The sequence below is a fragment of the Macaca nemestrina genome (genome assembly GCF_043159975.1).
Source record: "Macaca nemestrina isolate mMacNem1 chromosome 11 unlocalized genomic scaffold, mMacNem.hap1 SUPER_11_unloc_4, whole genome shotgun sequence".
In the NCBI taxonomy this organism is placed as follows: domain Eukaryota; kingdom Metazoa; phylum Chordata; class Mammalia; order Primates; family Cercopithecidae; genus Macaca; species Macaca nemestrina.
The window spans coordinates 125,970-147,094 of NW_027257575.1; the positions used below are offsets into that span (position 1 = coordinate 125,970).

The window sequence follows — 21,125 nt, forward strand, 5'->3', positions numbered from 1 at the left end:
GGGAGGGGGGTTTGATCACTTAATATTTTAAATGCATTTAACATTAAACCAGCAAGTCAGCCAGTGCTTTCTGTAAGCAAGCTGCCTGAGTCATGGGAACCTGGCACTTGACCTTTTGGAAGAGAGTACTTGCTTCTGTGGAGTGTCAATATTTGTCTCATTTCTTGAGACTCTGCTCATAAGTGATGAACGTGAGTAAATTAGGACCTTTTTTTTTTGTAAATTGGGCCACAGAGCTCTCTAGGCACAGTCAGGGGAGTAAACGGCTGTGAAAGCTGCCGCCTGATGTGAGCCATGGCCAGGCACTTTGGAACCTGGGATCCCATCTCCAGCCTTTCAAAGGACACAGACGAATATAAAATGCAGATGGGAGAGTTCATAATTTGGGCATCTCTGTTCTTTTGAAATCAAAGTGCAAAGAAAAAGTTTTGCCTTGAGGTCTTAACACATACTTGTTTTTCTCCTGAGGTTTTAACATTTTCTTAACTGCTTTTTTCTCTCCCGATCCTTGGGGAACTTCTATCTTCATATCTTCTTAAAAGACATGGTTAAATTCAACACTGAAATTTAAAAACATGCTTTCATATTTTTCTTTAAACTGATGTATCTGACATTGGTGAAGAACTAACTGGGAGTATTGGTTTATTTTTATTTTTTTGAGACAGTCTTGCTGTGTTGCCCAGGCTGGAATGCAGTGGCACGATCTTGGCTCACTGCAGCCTCACCTCTTGGTTCACGCCATTCTCCTGCCTGAGCCTCCTGAGTAGCTGGGATTATAAGTGCCTGCCACCATGGCTGGTTCATTTTTGTATTAGTAGAGACGGCGTTTCAACATGTTGGCCAGGCTGGTCTTGAACTCCTGACCTCAGGTGATTCGCTCACCTTGGCCTCCCAAAATGCTGGGATTACAGGCACGAGCCACCACACTCGGCCTGGGATATTCTTGATCATAACTGTAACATATCCGTTTAATAAAAACAAAACAGAACAACCACAAGAAAAAAAACAGCTGTCTGAAGTCTCGAAATTAAAGAGTTCACTTGGACAGGGATTTGGACACCTGTTGAATGGCCCAGCACACCATAGTTACATGGGCCACTCGGCCTGTTAGATCCTTAGGGTATTTGAAGTCATGTGGATATTTGCATTTCTGCCTCTGGATATCGTGTTAGTATTCGGCTAGTGTTTGAGGGCCAGGCTCAGATCCGGGAAAACAAGAGCCCCTGCCCTCACGGCACTTCTCTTCCATGTGTGTGTGTTAGGAAAATAGAAAGCATAAGATATTTTTTTCAATGAGCTGGGGAGATGGAAAAACAAGCTCAAGATGTTTACTTGTTCAGAAGAAGGGAAGTGCAAGGAACACTCAGCTTTGCTGCTGCTGAAGGAGGCCCCTGGTGGAGGCTGTTTCAGAGGTGGGGTTTCTCTGAGAAAGGTGGTAAGAGGCAAATAGGATGCCCCATCTGGTTTGCCAGAGATGGGGAAAGTTAGTATCCCCAAAACAGCTTCAGCATTCTGGCAAAGCTTTGGAAAACCAGCTAGGGTGTGGGACCTTGTTGGCTGCTGGGTAGAAGGAAAACATTGCTGGTCCTGAGGACTGTACTGTTCTTCCACTGCTATAAAGAACTATCTGAGGCTGGGTAATAAGGAAAAAAAGGTTTAATCGGCATACAGTTCTGTGGGTTGTACAGGCTTCTACATCTGGGGAAACTTACAATCAGAGTGGAAGGTGAAGGGGAGGCCGGCATGTCTTCACATGGCTGGAAGTGGAGAGAGAGTGAAGGGGAAGGTGCCATGCACCTCCAAACAACCAGATCTCAGGAGAACTATCATGAGGACAGCACTTGGGGGATCGTGCTAAACCATTAGAAACCACCCCCATGAGTCAATCACTTCCCACCAGGGCTCTCCTCCAACACAGGGTTAGAGTTCAGCATGAGATTTGGGTGGGGACACACAGCCACACCATGTCAGGCTTCCCATTCTTCTCCTGCACGCGCTTCGCAAATGGTTCTGTCATTGGTTTTTATTTCTGTTGATACATAATATATGTACATATTTTGAGAGTGCATGTGATACCTTGATTCACCCCTATATTGATGAAATCTGTGTACTTGGGATGTCTTTCACTTTAAATAGTTTCTTTTCCTTGTGCTGGTTATGTGAAGTTATTCTCTCCTAGCTGTTTTGAAATCCACAGTAGATGACCCACTGCCATGCCCCTGCTGATTTATCAGTAGTAGGTCTCGTGTTCCCATTAGGCTGTGTGTTTGTGCCCGTTACCAGCCTCTGCCCATCCTGCTTATGAGTGGGCTCTGCTGGGCCCTGTTGACCACCTACTCTTGGCCTCCACGAGATCTGCTCTCAGCTCCTGCTTATGAGTGAGAACATGCGCCGTTTCCTTGCTTGGCTTGTTTGCTTAACGTAATGTCCTCCAACTCCATCCATGCTGCCGCGGATGACAGGGCTCTCCGCTGTGTGGTGGAGTATTGCTCCTGTGTATATTCGGGCCACGTTCCCTTCATCCCCTGTTGACGGGCACTGAGGTGATTCTAGACCTTGGCTACTGTGGATGGAAGCTGAGAGCAGTCACTGGCTTTATACTCGGGGGACGTGAGCTACTTTGATGTTCTCAAGCAGCCTATCCCCAAAGCCCTCCGTAGAATGCCGCATTCGTTTGTACCCATGGCTTCTTCCACTAGGATGAACAGCTGGGAAGGGGCTTTGAGTGAATGCTTGGGTTTCTGTCTTTAATTGGTACCCAGCTACACTGGCCAAGCAGGGGTCCCAGTGACCCTGGACACTACCTCACATAAGGTCCAAAGATGCAGTTAGGTTCTTTTTTTAACTTAAAAAAAAATGCTTTTGACCTGGTTAAGCTATAGCATTATCAGTTAGAGTTTTTCATATTGGAAAGGTGTATATTTTATTAGAAGGAAAGAAATCCTGTTAAATACTCTAATCACAGATTAAATCATGTCAAGGAAAGAGGTACTATTTTGGGGGAAAATGACCCCTTCATGTCAAAGATCAAGGAGATGACTTACATTGTTTGAGTTAATTATGAAATCTTAAGTGGTTTTAAGAAGATGAGCTGTGGTTGCTGCAAGACATGAGACTGATACTGATTTAATGTTAGTCAGCCCTGACAGTATGTGGCTAATATTTAAAGCTTGCTCCAGTATTGCTTGATAGATTGTAAGTTAATGTAAAGATCTGTTTGATGCTTTTATTTTACAAAATATTATTGAGAAAAAGTTTGACAGCCAAGGAACGGCCTTCAACCAATTTCTTCCTAATTTCTATCACCAGAAAATTTTGTCCTGTTAATTCCAGAATTTACTTTTGGAAAGTTCCCGTAAGGACAGTAGAGGTAGTGGTGGTTGAATGGTGACTTGAATTTAGGTGAAGTTCATTAAATATTTCATAGTCATGTTTGTCTTGGTGGTTTTAGCAATTGTATATTAAACTTAGAACTGTGAATCAAACCAAATGTGTTCTTTTGCTTTTGTGATACTCCTTTGTACGACTATACTGGTAAAGAATGATAAAATGTGTATTGGGTATTTTCTCTGTGTAGATATTAGGATTTTTAGGGGAACAAATTAATCATTCTTCTAACATACACTGTGCTGTGTGTTGGGCCTTTGTATATTAGTTGAATCACTGTAATGAGGACCACTTGAAAGTCTGTTTCTATAGCAGATCTTTTATATGTTGACTTGTGTTATGCAAAATCCTTCATCCTCTAAGAAGACTAAGCAATGGGTTGGAGGAGAGATTTTATCACCCATTAGGTCTATTCTGAATGCCCAGAATTGAATGCAAGTACTAATTATGTTTTTGAAGTGGTGCGTGTGTGTGTGTGGGTGTGTGTGGTGGACTCCTTTTTAGGTCATGGGAGGGAGGTAAAGCAAAGATGAGATTTGCTGATGAACATTTGTGCACATGCTAGTGGAGAAGTCATATGACTTGACTGCACCTGCGTACTCTGATTTTGGTTTCGTTAGTGTCCGTAGCCACAAGCCTCAGCCGCCTCTGGGACCCACCCTGAGGGGCTGTGGTGAGGGTTATTACAGAGTCGTGTGTCTTAGCGAATGGCACAAACGGCCTTGTGGGCCTACTTTGGCTTTGTTTGAACCTCTAGATTGTTAAACTAAGTTTAACATTTTGAGGATTATAAATTGTGATTCTTGCCTAAGAAGAGGTTTCCGTTGTCTCTGAAGGCAGGAGCCCCAATACAGATGGTCCCTGGCTCCCAATGGTTACATTTGTGATTTTTTTTTCAATCTTGTGATGGTGTGAACTAGTCACACTCAGTGCATTGTTTGGCCCAAGATGGGCTGCCTCTGGATGAACCCGTTGTAAGTTGAAACTATTATGTCAAATGTACTTTCTATTTAGGATATTTTCAGCTTACGCTGGGTTTATTGGAACAGTTTCATCCCACGGTAAGTCAGGGAGCATATGTGCTCATAAAAGTAGAGACGATCTCATAGATACCGTGAGATATAATGTCTCTGATGTTATAGAGATACGATGAAAACAATCAAGTGCGACTTGGAAGCCTTGGAGGGACTCACATGGGCGGCTCCTGGAATGCAATCCTGAGCGCCACTGGCTTCTGGATGTGACATCTGTGCCTTCTGCTTAGCCCAGTGTGTTATCGGCTGCTCTCGAGGGCAGAGAGGTCCAGCGTTCCTGTGTTTAGGCGTTTGAGCTGCCTTAGGAGGCTAGGTCAATTCTCACTAGTGTCTTCAGGGCTTTAGGCCTTCTGAACAAGCAGGAGGAAGGACGACGTTGTAGAGCTTTGGAAATCTCAACGGACTTCAGGGCCATCCCCCTTGGCAGGAGAGAGCCCCACTGGAGGCAAGCAGGGTGCCGTGCGGGCCTGTGTTGGGCCCAGGCATGTACGGACGTTGTGAGGGCCACAGGACACAGATCGGTCTTGGTTCACAACTGGTGTCGATGGCCACGCAGCATTTCTGCCAGGTACATGAGTGCGGGGACTTGGGTTTTGGGGTGTGCGTCCTGGTTGCCTAGTTGCTTGGAAGACCCCTCTTCAGACCTCAGCCTGAGTCACCGTGACAGGCCTCCTGCTTCACACGCCACATGGAAGCTGTGGCGTCGGTCAAGGACGTCCACCAGGTGTCAGATGTGCGTGTGTATCTTCCTTGGTCTCGGGATGGGTCTTGTTTTGAGGTTATAGTAAACGTTCTTTAAGAGGGGTTTTGGATTTTTAATGTTGTTTGCAAGGAGGCAGCAAGGAGTGCTTGACCAGTGAGATGTCCTTTCCAAGCAATGCAATTTCAGATCCCAGCAGGTAATTAAGGCAGCGGAGCTGTGGGATCACTTTTCCCACCAATGAGAATTCAGATCACAGCAGGTAATGACGGCAGAGGGCGGGTGGCAGAACCCTGAACTGTGGCTGTTTCTGGTGTCTTGCCCCACGGACAGAGCATGCTGGGGCCTCCGTGGTCCTCTGTGGGGTGAGTGGAGCGCATGAGCTGGGTGCTGCTGGGCCCTGGCTGGCTCCCCAGCCCGGGGTTTATGCAGGACTCGTTAGACAACTTGGAACCCAGAAAGCAGCACGAGGAGAACGGGATTGTGCCTTTCTGGATCGTTGGTGCTTCCCAGTCTCAGACACTGAGCAGGCTCTGAGGGGTCTTGCCGGGAAGACTTGCACAGTCGGCCCCCAGGATGGAGTGGGGCTGCAGCGGGTCTTGCAGGAGCTGGAAGTGGGGGTGAATGTCTCACAAGCGGGACCTTTCAAATGGGCCCAGCAGGATGCATCCGTGGAAATGGTGCCTCCTAACGCAGGGCTGCGGCCAGCAGGACCTGAAAGGCTACAGCGGGCTCTGTTTCTGCTCTCTCTCTCAAGTCTCTGCATGGTTTTCCTTGGTTTTTGTCTGTTTGGAGGACGCTTCCCCCTTTCTTGCGCTTACCTAGCCTTCTGAGCTTCCTTGTTGAGTATGACAAAGCCCTGAGAAGGCATTTTTATCGCATAATTGTGTTATCCTGGTGGCTGGATAAATGACCTGCAAATGTGGGTGACTCAGTAGCTCTGAGGGTGTTCAATATGCAAGCCAGAGGTGGGAAGGAAATGTTCAGGCAGGCATCAGAGGATCTGTTCTCTGCTTCACACTGGGGCCCTGGTTTGCTGACAGTCTTCACACTCGATCCAAAATGGGGATAATGAAGTCTCACGGATTCGGCTTCAGCTGAGAGCTGCCTCTCCAGCACAGTCTTGTGTGAGTAACAGTTTATAGGTTTGGTGCGAAGGGCGGGCGTCAGTTGATCTTATTTGTGGTGGTGCTTATGGTGGGTTTTCCGTAAGGAATGTAGACTTTATTAGCTTTGGCAAGGGAATCCTAAGTGATAAATTGGAAGAAGGTTTCAGGAAATTCTGGAACCTGCAGTGAATCTGGAATCTGTATGAAATTGAGATTTGGATTCTCACGATTTCCTAATGCTACCCCGAAACCCAGTAGTTGAGACAGTCGTAGAGCTTCGGTTGTGCTGCTCCGGTTCCCCATTTTAAAAGGAACACGTTGCTTTCCTCTAGAATGTTCTGAGCTCTGAGTGCTGCCGGCAGAGTGACCAGCTCTCTGCATCAGAGGGGAAGCCAGGGCTGCGCTCACGGCGTCGCGGCAGCTGGGAGCTGACCCTGGACCTCAGGCACGTGTGATGCTGACCATTTTCTGTAAACTCCAAGGGTGTAGTGGTCTCCTTGGTCCTTTACAGTTTTCTGAAGCTTTTGATGTGTCTGCACTTTATAGATTTTTCAGAAGTAGACAGCATTTTCCCACACCCTTGGGCTGAGTTTCGTCAGAGGCTGGTGTATGGGAAGCACCACACCCCCATTCTGACAGGGAAGACGCTGGTGCCCAACTGAGGTCAGAGTGGAAATTTGTTCTTCCTTCCCTCCAGTCTGGTCCAGCTGCTCCCTGCTTGGCCAGAAGAAAATCCTGCTTATCCAAGTCATAGGCAAACCCCCGAAGTCAAACATTTGTCTTTTTTCTTTAATATGCCCATTTAGTTTATATGGGATGATAAATAGAGAAATGTCTTTTAGGGTAAAATTAATTTCCTTAATTACAGAGAACTTTTTGGATAAAAACTGCAATCAGGAGGTTATTTTGTAATAAGATCTAGTTAAATACTACAGTGGAAACCTTCCTTATATTTGATCTTAAACTTGGGCCCTGTGTGCGTGTCCGCACGCTCGTGCTCATGACGCCAGGGGCAGATGTGAACTACAGGCACAGTACATACTTTCTGGTTGCTTTTTTGAACGTCTTATTGCTTGGCCTCTCCGACTCAAATGTTGAGTTATGTTGATTCTGTTCAGAATGTTCATCCCTCCGTCTAGGGTCCAGTCGTCTTTCAGGGAGGAACCCACTTCCTCATCTCTGTCTCCTACAGTATTGTATATTTAATAGTCAAATATTTATAGGTTACTTGGGTGACTGATCTGTTCATTAGGAGGAAAACAATGCCAATTTTCACATCATTAGAATGGACTTGTTAAACGATTGTTAGTCTAATGAAGTTTCCATGGCAAAAGAGGCTTTGCAGATGTGAGTGTAATGGACAGTGAGATGGGGGAGGACCCTGGGTTGTCCAGGTGGGTCCAGTGTCTTCACATGTGCCTTGATGAGAGGGAGTACGAGGGTCTGCCTCAGAGGAGGAGACCTGAGGACGAGATAGAGGCCAGAGGGCTGTGGGGCTGAGGGCGAGTGTGGGGCAGGGGCAGGGGCCGGAGGGGTGCAGGGCTGAGGCCGGGGCAGTGGTAGGAGGGGTGTGGGACTGTGAGTCAAGCTGCATCGTGGCTTCTATGAATTGGGAGACTCCAGGCAGGAATACAAGCTACTGACCCCTTGTCTTCAGCCCTGGGACTCCTGACTTCTAGGGCTGAGAGGAGGTTTGCATTTGTGGTAATTTGTTGCAGCAGCAATAGGAAGCGAACGCATTGTGTCTGTTCTTCACCTCCAAACCTTTGAAAAGTAACCCTGTTGTATTGGCCTTTTGTGTGCCCTAAATTCTAATGAGATGGTTTGTAGGAAATAATGGACACAAACGATGGCAGAACAAAAAGTTGGACAGAAGCAGTGTCTTCTGTGGTTCTGTAGTTTGGGTCTGTGAAGTTAGATTTCGGTCAGAGAGTGTGTGGTCTTGTTCAGATTGTACCTGGAGTACTTGTTCAGAGCTCCTGGGGGAGTGGTCTTTAACACTGTTAGGATTAAAACTCCAAGCACATCAGGGCCAGAGTTCCTGAGTCAGTGTTAGGCGACCTTTGAATAAGAGTTGGCATGTAGAATGTGCCCACTTTACTAGTATGAAGCAGCAAAATCTTTCTTTTTATTTTTTGAGATGGAGTCTCGTTCTGTCACCCAGACTGGAGTACAGTGGAGAGGCCTTGGCTCACTGCAACCTCCACTGCCTGTGCTCAAGTGATTCTCCTGCTTCAGCCTCCAAATTGCATGATTTATTTTCCTGTTTTATATACTTAGTATGTGAAAACTCTGCAAACTTTATTAATACAAATGACATGCCAGAACTTAGGAGAATCCAGCATTTTCCCATGCAAATTATTAGTGATGTGGAATTCCTGGGATGGTTTGATTTTATAAGACATGGGGCGGATTCCTTGCCTAATTTCTGTGGAGCTAACAATTGTTAGTCACCCAGCACTCTTACCTCCCCCAACAGCTCAGGTGAGGGGGCTGTTACCCCCACTGTCGTGATGAGAGGCAGGAGACTGAGGCTTAGATGAGCAGGTGACACATTACTGTCCAGCCCCACCCACCCTGTAGTTTCCTGCCATGGCTCAGCTGTCTTCCTGCAAGAAAGGACAGACACCCTGGTGCTGGGTAGAATTCCTTGTGACCCCCTTTCCATCCTCCAGGGAGTTCTTGCTTTACAGTGGTGGCTCATGGGGAGTCCTCTGGCCCACTGAGAAAGTGACTCATGTTGTGACATTCCTGCCTCTGTCCGGCTGCTGTCGATTGGGTGATTTGTAAAGAGACATTTATTGCTCACAGCTCTGGAAGCTGGAAAGTCCAAGGTCAAGGCAGTCCAAGGTCAAGGCACCTGCAGATCTGGTGCCCCAGGGCCTGTGGCTCACAGACGGCAGCATCTCGCCGGGTCTTGCGTGACAGCGGTCGTCTCGTCAGAACTCACGTGGTGGAGGAGCAGGAGGGCTCCTCCAGGCCTCCCAACAAGGACACCAACCCTAGTCCTGAGAGCAGGACCTCCCAAAGGCCCCACCTCTTAATGTATCCCTTCGGAGATGGTTTCTGCATGAGGTTTTGGGGACATTCAGGCCAGAGCCATTGCTCTGCTGTGGTGTTAGGGCTGCATGGCATCATTACCGCAGCAGAGCCACAGCTTCTTATCTGCATTTGCTGCAGGAGGAAGACGCAGGTGCCTGTGCAAGTTGGGGTTCGGTGCAAGAAGTGGAGACCCTCTGGGAATCTTAGCAGGAGGAACGTAAGGGCTTTGAGAACTGACACCTTAGGACTGTAGTTTTCTTCAGACTGTAAAAACCTTGGTGTGTGACAATACTGAATATTGCCTGAGCCCTGTGATCCTGTAAAACAGGGATGGTTAAGACATGACCCCTCCCCACCACTGCGCCCCCACTTTTACTGCAAGAAGCCCCTTCCCATGTGGCTTAGGCTGACTGGTGGATGACCATTTACCGAGGACAAGGCCAGATACAGGCCTTCAAACCCCCCTTCTCTGCCTTATAAGTGATTAGCTAAACTGCCTGTTCCCACTAATCAATCACCTCCCACCTTGAAATGGTTCTTCGTGGTGCAGTTGCGCCTAGGGGGGTGGACTTGTCTTTGACTGTCGCCTTCCACAGAGGATGGTTAGGGTGGGCAGGAAATAATTCTCTGCTACAGGTCTGCATTTCAGTCTGTTTCCAGAAGTGGGAATTCTGGTGTCCTGGAGTGTGGGAATGGATTTCTAGTGTCCCAGCTTCGGGTGGAGTTGAAATTGAGTGAGGCAACCCACCACACCCATCTGGAGCCAGGAACTAGAGCCATTTTTAAAGTGGCAGTTTCTCCATAAGATTACCCCAAAAATACACTCAGCACGTTTCTTTCTTTCTCATATGCATTTGGCCATCTAAAATGGGAATGGTGGTTTTTTGAAGCATGGATGTAGTTTTAAATTTTGAGTATTGTAAACCTTAATGTATCTTCTTAAAATTTTTGCCTGATTATCTGGAGATTTACTAAACCTTTGGAGTGGTAATAATGAGTTGATCTATATGACTTTGCTTTCTAGGATGCAATGAAAGTACTCTAATTAAAACCTCTGCAGTTGGGTCAGCAGGCGATTGGCCAAAACAAATTCTGCTTTTTGGGTTTCTTTAACCAAACAAGGGAGTAGAGTGTAGGCTGAAGTGGCAAATTCATTTCAGAGCACGCCAGAGCCCTCAGTGATTGAGCAGCCTTCTCAGGTGAACGTGTAATGTGCCGTGAGTCTTGGCAAGCCTGGCTACTGATGTGTGCACGTGACACCACAGAGCCACATCTAGGAAGATGTGGTTTCTGTAACAAGTTTTGGAAAACCAAAGTTCAACCTAATTATCCAACTTTGTTACAGAAAAAGCTTAGACCAGATGGCCAAAGACCTGACTGTTTCATGGTTGAGACATGGTTATAAAATTGCCCTTACTTGGTGCCAATCAGTGTTGGTCCACAGTGATACTCCTCCAACCTCACTGAATAGTTTGGAGACTGATATGAGACTGTGAAAATCTCCTTAAGGTGAAAAGGGCTCTGGGGCACCCGGGAATATCCGCACACCCATGGCCATTCCCCTATAAGATGGAAAGGACGGCTGGGTCACGCGGGAGCATCCGCACACCCGTGGCCATCCTCTTTAAGATGGAAAGGGCTGCTGGGGTGCCCCGCAATATCTGCACACTCGCGGCCATTGTGGCTGTCCCCCTTTCTGCTCAGTCACCTCTGTGTTCCCGCATTCAGGTTTTGGGACACTCATGAATAGCTCGTCCCCTGGGCTGGTGAGGAAGGAGTGGGCGGTTGTTCTGAGGCTCTGTCACTGTCTGCCCTGTCATGAGCTGGGCAAGGCAGTGTCAGTGACCCTGGAGGAGTCTGGTCAGTGAGGGCTCCGGCAGGAAGTGCTGAGGCTTGAGGTGGCTCTGCCAGTCTTAACCCAATGTCTTCCCTCTTATTTCCATGATTCCTTCTAGTTCTGCACCTTGCACTGCAGAGTCTCTTTGTATCTATAAATACACATGAGTTACGATACAGGTGTCTCTTTCCCCTCTGTCTGCGGCTGGGCCCAGGGAGTGAAGTGCAAGACCCCCTTACTGCTGGATGCCCACCAGCACGAGGCACTGCCTGCCCTGCTGACGAATGCCTACAGCGAGTCCTGGAAGCCTCCTTCTGAGCACCTGGACTGTTGACGGTGTATACGGGAGACAACTGAGCTCCCCTTGCTCCACCCTGAGCAGAGACTGGGGAGGCGGCAGCAGCACTGCCCCCATGGTGCATCCTTGGTGCATGGAGGAAAGTCTGTTCATGCTTAAAACACAGCCCATCCTCTCAAAAGCAGGGTGACAACCACATTTACTTCTGGAATTTTAAAAAAGAGCCCGTCTCTTTGAGAGAAAACGTGGCATGTATGTGTGTACCTCCTTTGTTTTTTTTTTTTTGATACAGTTTCCCTCTGTTACCCAGGCTGGAGTGCGGTGGTGCGATTTCACTGCAAGCTCTGCCTCCCGGGTTCATGCAATTCTCCAGCCTCAGCCTCCCAAGTAGCTGGAACTACAGGCACCCGCCACCACGCCTGGCTAATTGTTTGTATTTTTAGTAGAGACGGGGTTTCACCGTGTTAGCCAGGATGGTCTCGGTTTCCTGACCTCATGATCTGCGCACCTCGGCCTCCCAAAGTGCTGGGATTATAGGTGTGAGCCACTGCGCCGGGCCGTATGTGTGTACCTCTTTACAAGTCTTGCCCGACCTTTGCATTGAAAAATTATTGAAAAACTTAAGGATGTAACTGACAAGAACTTTATAGGTTTCTCCAAGTAAAAATTTGGAAAAGTTAAGTGAACCCATAATGTGTTTTATTTCTATGAGTCCCACAATTGGATTTTTAAATGTGGGCAAAACATCTGTATGTTCTTCAGCCTGATTTCCATGGAATTGTGAATGAAACGTGCTGAAGTTGCCGTGCGGATTTTGTTATGTGGCGGTGACAAGTGGGGCTGGTCATTAAACAACTGGAGGAACCCTGTCCTTTCTGTGCTCCTGTTGGACACTAGGCACGTGCTTGGGTGTTTTCTGTGTGTGTGGACAAGATGAGGACAGAATTTCCAGATTCATACGGTGGTATCTTCTCCCTTTTCTGTTAAAACGTGTCTTCTGCTGTTTCTACATAGACCAAGTGTTTCTTTCTCTTGCCTGTCTACATAAACGCTGTTTAACAAAAACTGTATTGTAGACATGTGAAGCTGAATTCCATATGATCAAGCAGATAGAGATGACTGAGTATACTGTTTTGTGGAAGGAAGGTTTAAAATGATTTTTAGCTTTTTCCCTGAAATAGGGAATACTTTTTTTTTTTTTTTTTGAGATGGAGTCTCGCTTTGTGGTCCAGGCTGGAGTGCAGTGGCCGGATCTCAGCTCACTGCAAGCTCTGCCTCCCGGGTTTACGCCATTCTCCTGCCTCAGCCTCCCGAGTAGCTGGGACTACAGGCACCCGCCACCTCGCCCGGGTAGTTTTTTGTATTTTTTAGTAGAGACGGGGTTTCACCGTGTTAGCCAGGATGGTCTCGATCTCCTGACCTCGTGATCCGCCCGTCTCGGCCTCCCAAAGTGCTGGGATTACAGGCTTGAGCCACCGCGCCCGGCCGGGAATACTTTTAACTTTTTCCCTGAGATAGGGAATAACGAAATGGGAAAATAATTAAATTTTCCCATGTAATTGTTAGATTATATTCAATTATTAGATTATTCATGTATTGCAAGGGAAAAAGGAACTAGATCACCTCATGTACCCAAATGAAAATTTAAAGGGTATGGGTGAGTTCATTTGAACTCCTTTAATTTGTTTTTGTCTGTTTGTTTTTGACAGGCTCACTCTGTTTCTCAGGCTGGGTGCAGTAGTACAATGACAGCTCACTGCAACCCCAACCTTCTAGGCTCAAGTGATTCTCCTGCCTCAGCCTCCCCAACTGCTGGGATTTACCAGGCGTTAACCACCACACACAGCTTATCACCTCTTGGAGACTAGCTTTGAGTTTGGGCATTCACTGAACTATATTTTGGTTAATTCTCAAAGTTTGTCACTGTTTATCTTTAATTTGCTAAAAACTACATGTATTGTGAGATGCGTTACATTTCCTTAGCATTCACGGATTCCCTGTTAGTGGGGCAGAGACACAGAAGGGCAGAAGGTGTTCGGACATCATCAGGGTTTCAGTTGAGTCCTTGCCCCGAACACACTGGAGCTCTGGGCTCTGTGGCCCCACGGGGGTCCTCTGTCCACTGAGGGGGCCGGGTTACCTGGAAGGTCCCTCCAGCCTCTGCAATTTTGCCCTTTTCAGGTTAACATCTCATCGTTGTCCTGGGCAGCACTGCCATTCGTTCACTGACCCACGAGTGAACAGCTGGTCAGTGGCCAGTGCTGCTTCCTTCAGCTGGGAGGTGGTGATGTGATAACACTTCCGTGGAATTTGGTTCCTAGTATATTAAGGGTTCAGTTGTATGTTTCTTTTTAATCTGCACCTCTGAATTGGTCTTTTGATTGCAAAGAGATTGCTTACTGGATTTGTTTCTGAATATTTCGTGGATAACAGGAGAACTTTGCTTATCTGTGTGTTCATTTAATGTGTTTTTGCCAGGCATTTATATGGGTGTGTTAGCCCTCAGCCCACTTTCTGTGTATGGTGGAGTCATTGAAATCATTTATGTGAAGTCTCTCTTCTATTAAGGCCAGAGGACGTGGGGTGGTGTCTCCCTAAACTAGGGGGAAATAGCATTGTTCTGCCCTCCTCCCTGGGAACTCTGGTGTTTCCAGGTCTCTGAACTTGGCTCCCACACTGGGAGAGTGGCTGTAGCTTCTGGAGCCCGTTTTGTGCGGGACTGACTCCTTCACTTGCTTTATTCCCCACCATCTTTGCTGCTTTATGACGCAGGGATGAGGGAGTTGGGCCCAGGGGCCTTGCCTATGCCTGAAGGGCCCGATACAGAAAACTCCTCGTGGGAAGGATGTTCCTTGAGGGCAGCTTTTGGAGTCTTTTCCTACTTTTAACTGAGAAGCAGCTATTCACACGGTTCTATTCTGCTGGTGTGTTTCAAAATAATTGGTGTAGAGTTGCCAAGATGTCCGAGACACCCATGATCCACTCCGGGCCAGTGCCGGGCATTGTGCTTAGATGCCTTCAGACCACATTCAGATGCCAAAGATTCTTGCTTGGTTATTCTCAAACTTCTGAGAATCTAAAACGCGAGCCACGGTATGGATTTTCTCTTGAGCCCCCATGACTTTGCCTTGTATTTTGGGCATGAATGACTTCATCAAGGGGAAAGAATTTGAGGAAGGAGCCTCTGAGGCTAGGAGGGGGTGGGAAGGGGCGGGGGGAAGAGGAGGGAAAAGGAGCTGTAGAGAGAAGAGCCAGGCTGGGGCTGGGGCATCTCCCCATGATGCTCCCCTACCCCTGGCGCGAGGTCCCAGGGACTGACGGATTTTCCCACAGGAAATGTGTATGATTGCGTGTCTGTTTTGTGGGCTGGCCATTTGGATTGAGGGAATGTCTGTGTTGCGATTCCTTATTGATTCGAAGGTTGGAAAGGTTTGTGCTCAATACAGGGGTCTCTTAGTGCGATGGGAAATGTGATCGCAGCCGACTTCAGGGTGGGGAGAGCCCTTGAGGCCCTCAGTGGTGGCTGGTGTCGGCCTTCGCCTCCCTGGGTGAGTTGCCCTCAGGGTGGGAAGGGAGGCCCTCGGTGGTGGCCGCTGTTGGCCTTCGCCTCCCTGGGTGAGGGCTGCTCCATCCCTGGCTCTCCGACTCCTTGCCTGGCACCTTCCTCGTTGGAGGCCGTGATCCATCAACTTTGTCCACGCGTGTCCTGCAGACTAGTGCTGACTGCAGGTTCAGGAGTGGTCAGAGGAGGCCCTCGTGATGCGAAGCTAAACGTTTAATGATGGCGCTGTTGAGTGCATGAGCCGCGTCAGCCCAAGAGTCTGGGTAAGAGGGAACCGCGGGGTGGAGGGAAGACTGGACAGATAGGTGCTTTCCTCCGCCCTTGGGAGCATGGCCAGGTCCACACTCAGACCTCCTGGTTTCTCCCATATTTCCATAAATAGCAAGGGAAGGACTTGGGGCACCCAGGTACCTCAGGGGTATAAGCTGTGTCCTCGCGTGGCCCCAGCTGTGGCCAGTGACGTTATTCTCTTTAACCTCAGGCTTATTTTCTATAAAAACACAAAGGGGCAGAAGTAGTTCAAGGACCTCTAAAGACTTACGTAATTGTTAACAGGCCTACTTTTATGCTTTCTTATGTATTAAGAGCAAATCATGAAACAAACTCATTTCTGTTTGAAGAAATCTTTACTGCTCTCATTTTTGTGGCAAGCAGCCTTGATTCTTTGCTTAGTGAGCGTTAGTGCCCTCCTGCCCAGTGCTGCTCCCTGGCGTGTCCTCGCACACACCTCTGTCCATTGGTCTCCGTTCACCTTTCCGCCTAGAATTGTAGGAGGGGCGCTGGGATATTAGGGCTAGAAAGAAACTCTGAAGACCACTTTTAGGGTCGGCTTTTAGTCAGGGCTTCCACAGAGACAGCCAGCCGGGTGTGCGTGTGTCTCCAGGGCGAGGCTTGCTGCAGGGGCTACAGAGTCCAAGAAGCCCCAGGACCCACAGCCTGCAAGCTAGAGTCCTGGGAGGGTGTGGCTTGAAGGCTTGAGAAGCGGAGGGTGCAGATCCCACCCAGGTCTGAGGAGCTGAGACCCAGGAGCACGGGCTGCAGAAGACAGATGTCACTGGCCCATCAGCCAGACAGGTGGAGTGAACCCAGTTTTCCCCGCCTTGCTGTTTCACTCGGGCCCTGGGTGGATAGGGTGGTGCCCCCCACACCGGTGAGGATGGGTGTCCACTCAGTCCAGAGGCAAACATGCATCTCACACAGAAATAATGCAGAACCAGCCATCTGGGCACCCCGGGCACGCTCAGGTTGATGTACAAAACCAATGCCGCGCGTGGCCCTGACATCTGCGTGTTCGCATCACTCCACGCACATGGCTCGGTCATTGCCTCGGTGAGTTTGTAAGCTCGTTGTGTGGTTCTGGGGCTGTTTGTCCCGGGTCGTGGTGGTGGTGATGACAGGCTCCCCACCTCCCCAGCTCAGGTATGGAAGGTGATGGCACCAACGGCTCCTTGATTCTCAGACACTGGAGTGGGTGCTCTGTGCGGCCAGTTCCACCTGCAGCAGCATCTGTTCCCTATGCCGCTTCCATTCGGAGTTTGTGCCTCCCTTCTGTTGAGGGTGCAGCCTTCTTTCAGGGAAGAACTGTGTCCTGTTCGCCTATATCTCCTGTTGTGTATCTCATGGCTGAATAAGTAGCTATAGGATACCTCGGTGGCTGAATGATAGGTTCACGGGATGGAGTTTCACACTCAACGCCCAGGCTGAAGTGCAATGGCACGATCTTGGCTCATTGCAAACTCTCCCTCCCGGGTTCAAGTGATTCTCCTCCCTCAGTCTCCCAAGTAACTGGGGCTACAGGCATCTGCCACCATGCCTGGATAATTTTCGTATTTTCGTTAGAGAAGGGATTTCACCATGTTGGCCAGGCTGGTGTTAAACACTTGACCTCAGGTGATGCACCCACCTCGGCCACCCAAAGTGCTGGGATTATGGCCATGAGCCACCACACCCAAGAACTTAATACCATTTTTGTTTTTAATCATAATGGGCTTGTTAAATGCTTACGTTAATGTTTATTTTTAAAAATGTTATCTGTGACCTTTCAGCTTTTCATAGCACTTCTCGTGTGAGTATTTTAAAAAGGCCCTTTAGTCGTGGGGGAGAAGCGATTATCCCTTTCAGCAGAGGGAGATGGAGGAACAGGCCCTGGTGGGTCTGAGCACAGGCAGTCACCCCAGCCTTGGTGCTTGCTTAGGTCTGTTCTCCGTTCACCGTAGCCGCATCCACTCTCATTGTCAGCTTAAAAATAAGCTTTTTCCTCTTTCTAATCAGAACAGTTAGTTAACCATCACCTTAAGGTATTGAGAATGATGGCTTTCAGGCCTCAGATATGACACAAGTAATAAATGCCGCTGACCCTGAACAACATAAGTTTTGAACTTCGAAGGATCACTTATGTTAATTATTTTCCAACCAAACCCTTACTGAAAAAACCTGGCCTTGTGGAGGGCCGACGTTTCCTACATGCGGTTCCATAGGGTGGCCGTGGAGTCCTGTGGATACGTACATTTGGGTAAACTCGGGGGGCGTTCTGGAATCCATGTCCCTGTGTATACAGAGGGACAACTGCCGCTTCTTAAAAGTGTGTGTCCTGCCTTGTCCTAAAAAGGCTCCAAAGTGGATGCAAAATTATTTCATTCCTTTGGTTTTCTTGGTGGGATATTGATGTTTGTTCTTCAGTGTCTAAAATCCTGAGTGAACAGAGTTACCGCTTCAGGAACAAAGCCAGTCTGGAAACACATATTGAGATATCCACCTTTTCTTCATGGTTTCACAAAAGGCCATGATCATATTTTATTCAGTTGAACTGTAGGAAACTGCCAATATTTGCTGTTTTTGGCCTACAAAATGGCAAGTTCGTACGATATTAAAAACAAAGGCTTCCTGCATGGGGAGAATAGGAATCTGTAAGAACCTGAAGTTGTCTGTCATGGCCTCTGAGTCACAGGTAAACAAACCTGCGTGAGGGGAAGTTGGCTGTACAGTATTTTCCTTCTGTTTTGATACTGTCAGAAAAAGGTCAGTTCCATTGCGTTGGGTCCCTTTGCCTCAGCTTTGCTGCATAGGGAACTTGCCATTATACCTCTTGTTCCCAGTTCCCAGGAGGCTGATGCCACATAGAAGACCTGCAGGTCGGTGGATGTGAAACAGGCATCGGACACGCTGTGCACCTTGGGACGCATCTGAGAAGTGCGTGCTTGCGGCAGGTCTGAGGTGAGGGCGTGTTCCATCTCCTCTCCCTTCTCTGGCTTTGCAGGCCTTTGAAGTTGGTCCTGGAAAGTGAAATTAGTTAATACTGATTTAAGCTCCAGGTCAAAGTCTGGGGGCCGAAGAGACCCGCCCTTCACTAGGGGTGTGAAGCATTGGGCCCTCCCATCAGGAGGCAGCAAGGACTCGAGAAAGCCCCACATGCCCTCCAGTTCCCTTATGTTGAAACTTTTTGTACTCGGCCATGCCGGGTCATTTTGGGAGGTAAATGGGGGGTTCACATGGGGGTGTGCAGTATTCTTAGGTGTCAGGTGCGAGAGTTGAATTGGTAGAAGCTGTGCAGATAGGAAACGGCCTGGCAGGGAGTGCTGTTTACATGGAGCAGATTTAACGCGAGGTCTGTGCTCTGCCTGGGTCCGTGTCTGACCGGTGTCTCCCAGTCTGCAACAGGACGTTCACGTGACTTGGCGCCATCGTCCCACTCTGTGTAGACGTCTGAGGATCTGTGCGCGGCTGCTCTGTGAGAATGCGTTGTGATAATGAACTGAGAAACAGTGAACAAACCCTGAATTGGTTAGCACTGGTTCCACGGCCACTTCTGCCGTGGTTGGAGTCATTCATAATAAAGTGTGCTGGACTGCTATGCAGAGCTCTGAATTTCAGAGGCCCTTTAACTTGGCAGCTAACCAGCCGCTTCCTTCAGAAGACATTTGAGTCCCCTTTACCTACCAGGGTGACCCTGGGAGTTTGAAGATGAGTGAGACAAGCCCTCTGTGTCTTGTGGATTTTACTGTCCAGAGGGGAGACAGATGTGGATGGTGAAGGAGGCCCTATCAGAGGTCAGCGCACGTCAGTTTTGTTTCTTCAGCACTTGTTGTGTTCAGGCGGTGCCCCGGGGCCATGTGCAGAGCATCTGGGGACCCTGCCCATGGCATCCCAGGCACAGCTAGCATCTGCGCCATCTTCATACTTGGCCTGAGTTTTGGGGAAGTACCGAGGATGGCTTCTGCCTTTGCTGGAGAGAGTTGGAAGTCAGGGCAGCCCTCCACAAGGAGTTGATCGCCAGCTGATTCCTCAAGAAAGGGAGGTGGTCTCCACATGGGCAGAGCAGGGCAGCATGCACAGACCTGGGTGTGGGGTCTGGGGCATGTGCATCTGAGTGGGGTCTACTGGGAGACAGCAAGTGCGAGGTGTGAAGGCAGTTGGAATTTACAGGATAAATTATCACTAAGGCGATGCTGGGAAAACATAAAATGGGGACTCTCTGGGGTAAACGTGGACTTAGGGTGACCCTGGGCATGGGTGTTTTCAGGCTCTGAAGGCAAAGATTTAGGAAATTGGGGCAGAGCTGAGCCCCAGACGAGGATGAAGACCACCCTTGGGATGTTAAATGAGACAGGGGTGGAAACGCAGTGAATGTCCTGGGGGGTCAGTCCAGCGCGGGAAGGCAGCAGAGGAGACCGGTGTCCTCAAAGGCCCCTTGGGCCTGTCTCTGAAAGTGCTGGGATTACAGGCATGAGCCACTGCTCCCTGCTGATACTTTTAAAATTTCTAAGCTACTCTCTCTCATACCCATTCCCGTATTTTTTTTTTTTTTTTTAGACCAGGTTTATTGGCTATATTTTTTCCAAGGGAATCAAAAAGTTACCTGTGTTTCAAGTACAAATAACACCGTGTTTAAAAACTGAAAATTGCCAATTTCTATAGAAGTTTCCAAATACCCAGTTGGTATGAGCCTTGCATTGCAGTGTCACTACCTGCTCTTAAATTTCTACACGGTGTATAGATAGCGAGGCAGAGATGGCTTGTACATCTTCAGGTTTCGATTCTACTAACTTGGGCTATATTTTCATTTATTTTGGCACACCTGTGGGTGTGGCAAGCAATGCCAGGGTATTTATTTTGAAGCTTGTCCAATAACAGTTGGGAAGATTTTCACATTTTTAGAATTTTCATAGTAATAGTTATAATTTACACAGAATTTAGAATTGTGCAGTCATTATTTTGCTTTTTTTCTAGATGTGCCCCGAAACAGGGTTGCTAACTATCATTCTACATCACAGGATTCAGAACAGTACCCTTTTGGAGCAGATGCCTGTAATCGAGGAATTCCGCCTAGTCAGTTCACTTTAAACGTGTTTAAAAGGGTTTCTTTATCCTAGTTGGCACCTGTGGCTATAGTTTGTTTTCACTGCTGAGGAATATTCCATGATGGAAAGCGTAATTCATCTGTTTTTCATATCGGTGGACATTTGGATGATTTTGGGAGGGTGTGTATGTCTATTCAGCCTTCATTTTTTCAGGATTTTTTGTAAAAGATAATGTAACAGTGTAACATCCTCTGGTACGGAGCCAACACGAACCCTGATTACAGCCACACAGACTCACACAGACTCTCAGGCCTTGTTATCAACGCACAGAACCATTTTCTTAAGTTGAAACACAGTAGCAGAACCTGAAGCCATGTGAACGGGTCCTCCGATCTTACACTTGGAATTCACTTTTTATTACTATGTCTGCTAATTAGGAAGCCTATCAATTATACACAAAATTGAGAATGCAAAATTATATGTTTATAAGAGAAAAAACCTTATTTAATACTCCAGAACACATGGCTATGTTTTTCCCTCCTGCCCCACCACTGTTTTGCTTGAAATGGGAAATAATACTTGAAGGTGGTTTTCTAGCGACTCTTAGCCTGGCATAGTTCTTCAGAGACAGAGGATGTAAAGTACATGGAGAATTTCTGTCTGTGGAATGTGATTTCCTGGTCACCTCATTCAGGCTGCTGCCGCCTTCCCCTCTGGCCACCTGCACCGTGGGACGTCTGAGGAGGTCCCTGTTTCATCCTCTGGAAATTCTGAAAAGGAAGGAGAGGAGGGTGTGCAGGGTGTGGTGCATTTGTGTTGGTCCTTCGAGCTTTTATTTGGAGTCCCGGCTGCCTCGGTG

At 48.0% G+C, this 21,125-nt stretch overlaps 1 long non-coding RNA gene across 2 annotated transcripts in view; it reads left to right on the top strand.

The window, feature by feature from the left end:
• The window catches only part of LOC139361163 (uncharacterized), a 121,305-nt gene that overhangs the window by 6,541 nt on the left and 93,639 nt on the right, over window positions 1-21,125 (top strand). The window contains exon 1 of one of the 2 annotated variants that reach the window (XR_011618704.1): window positions 14,654-18,182. The exons of the other annotated variant lie outside the window; for it this stretch is intronic. This is a non-coding gene — a long non-coding RNA (uncharacterized lncRNA). Of the gene's footprint in view, window positions 1-14,653; window positions 18,183-21,125 lie in introns of those variants that run through there. 2 annotated transcript variants of the gene reach the window in all.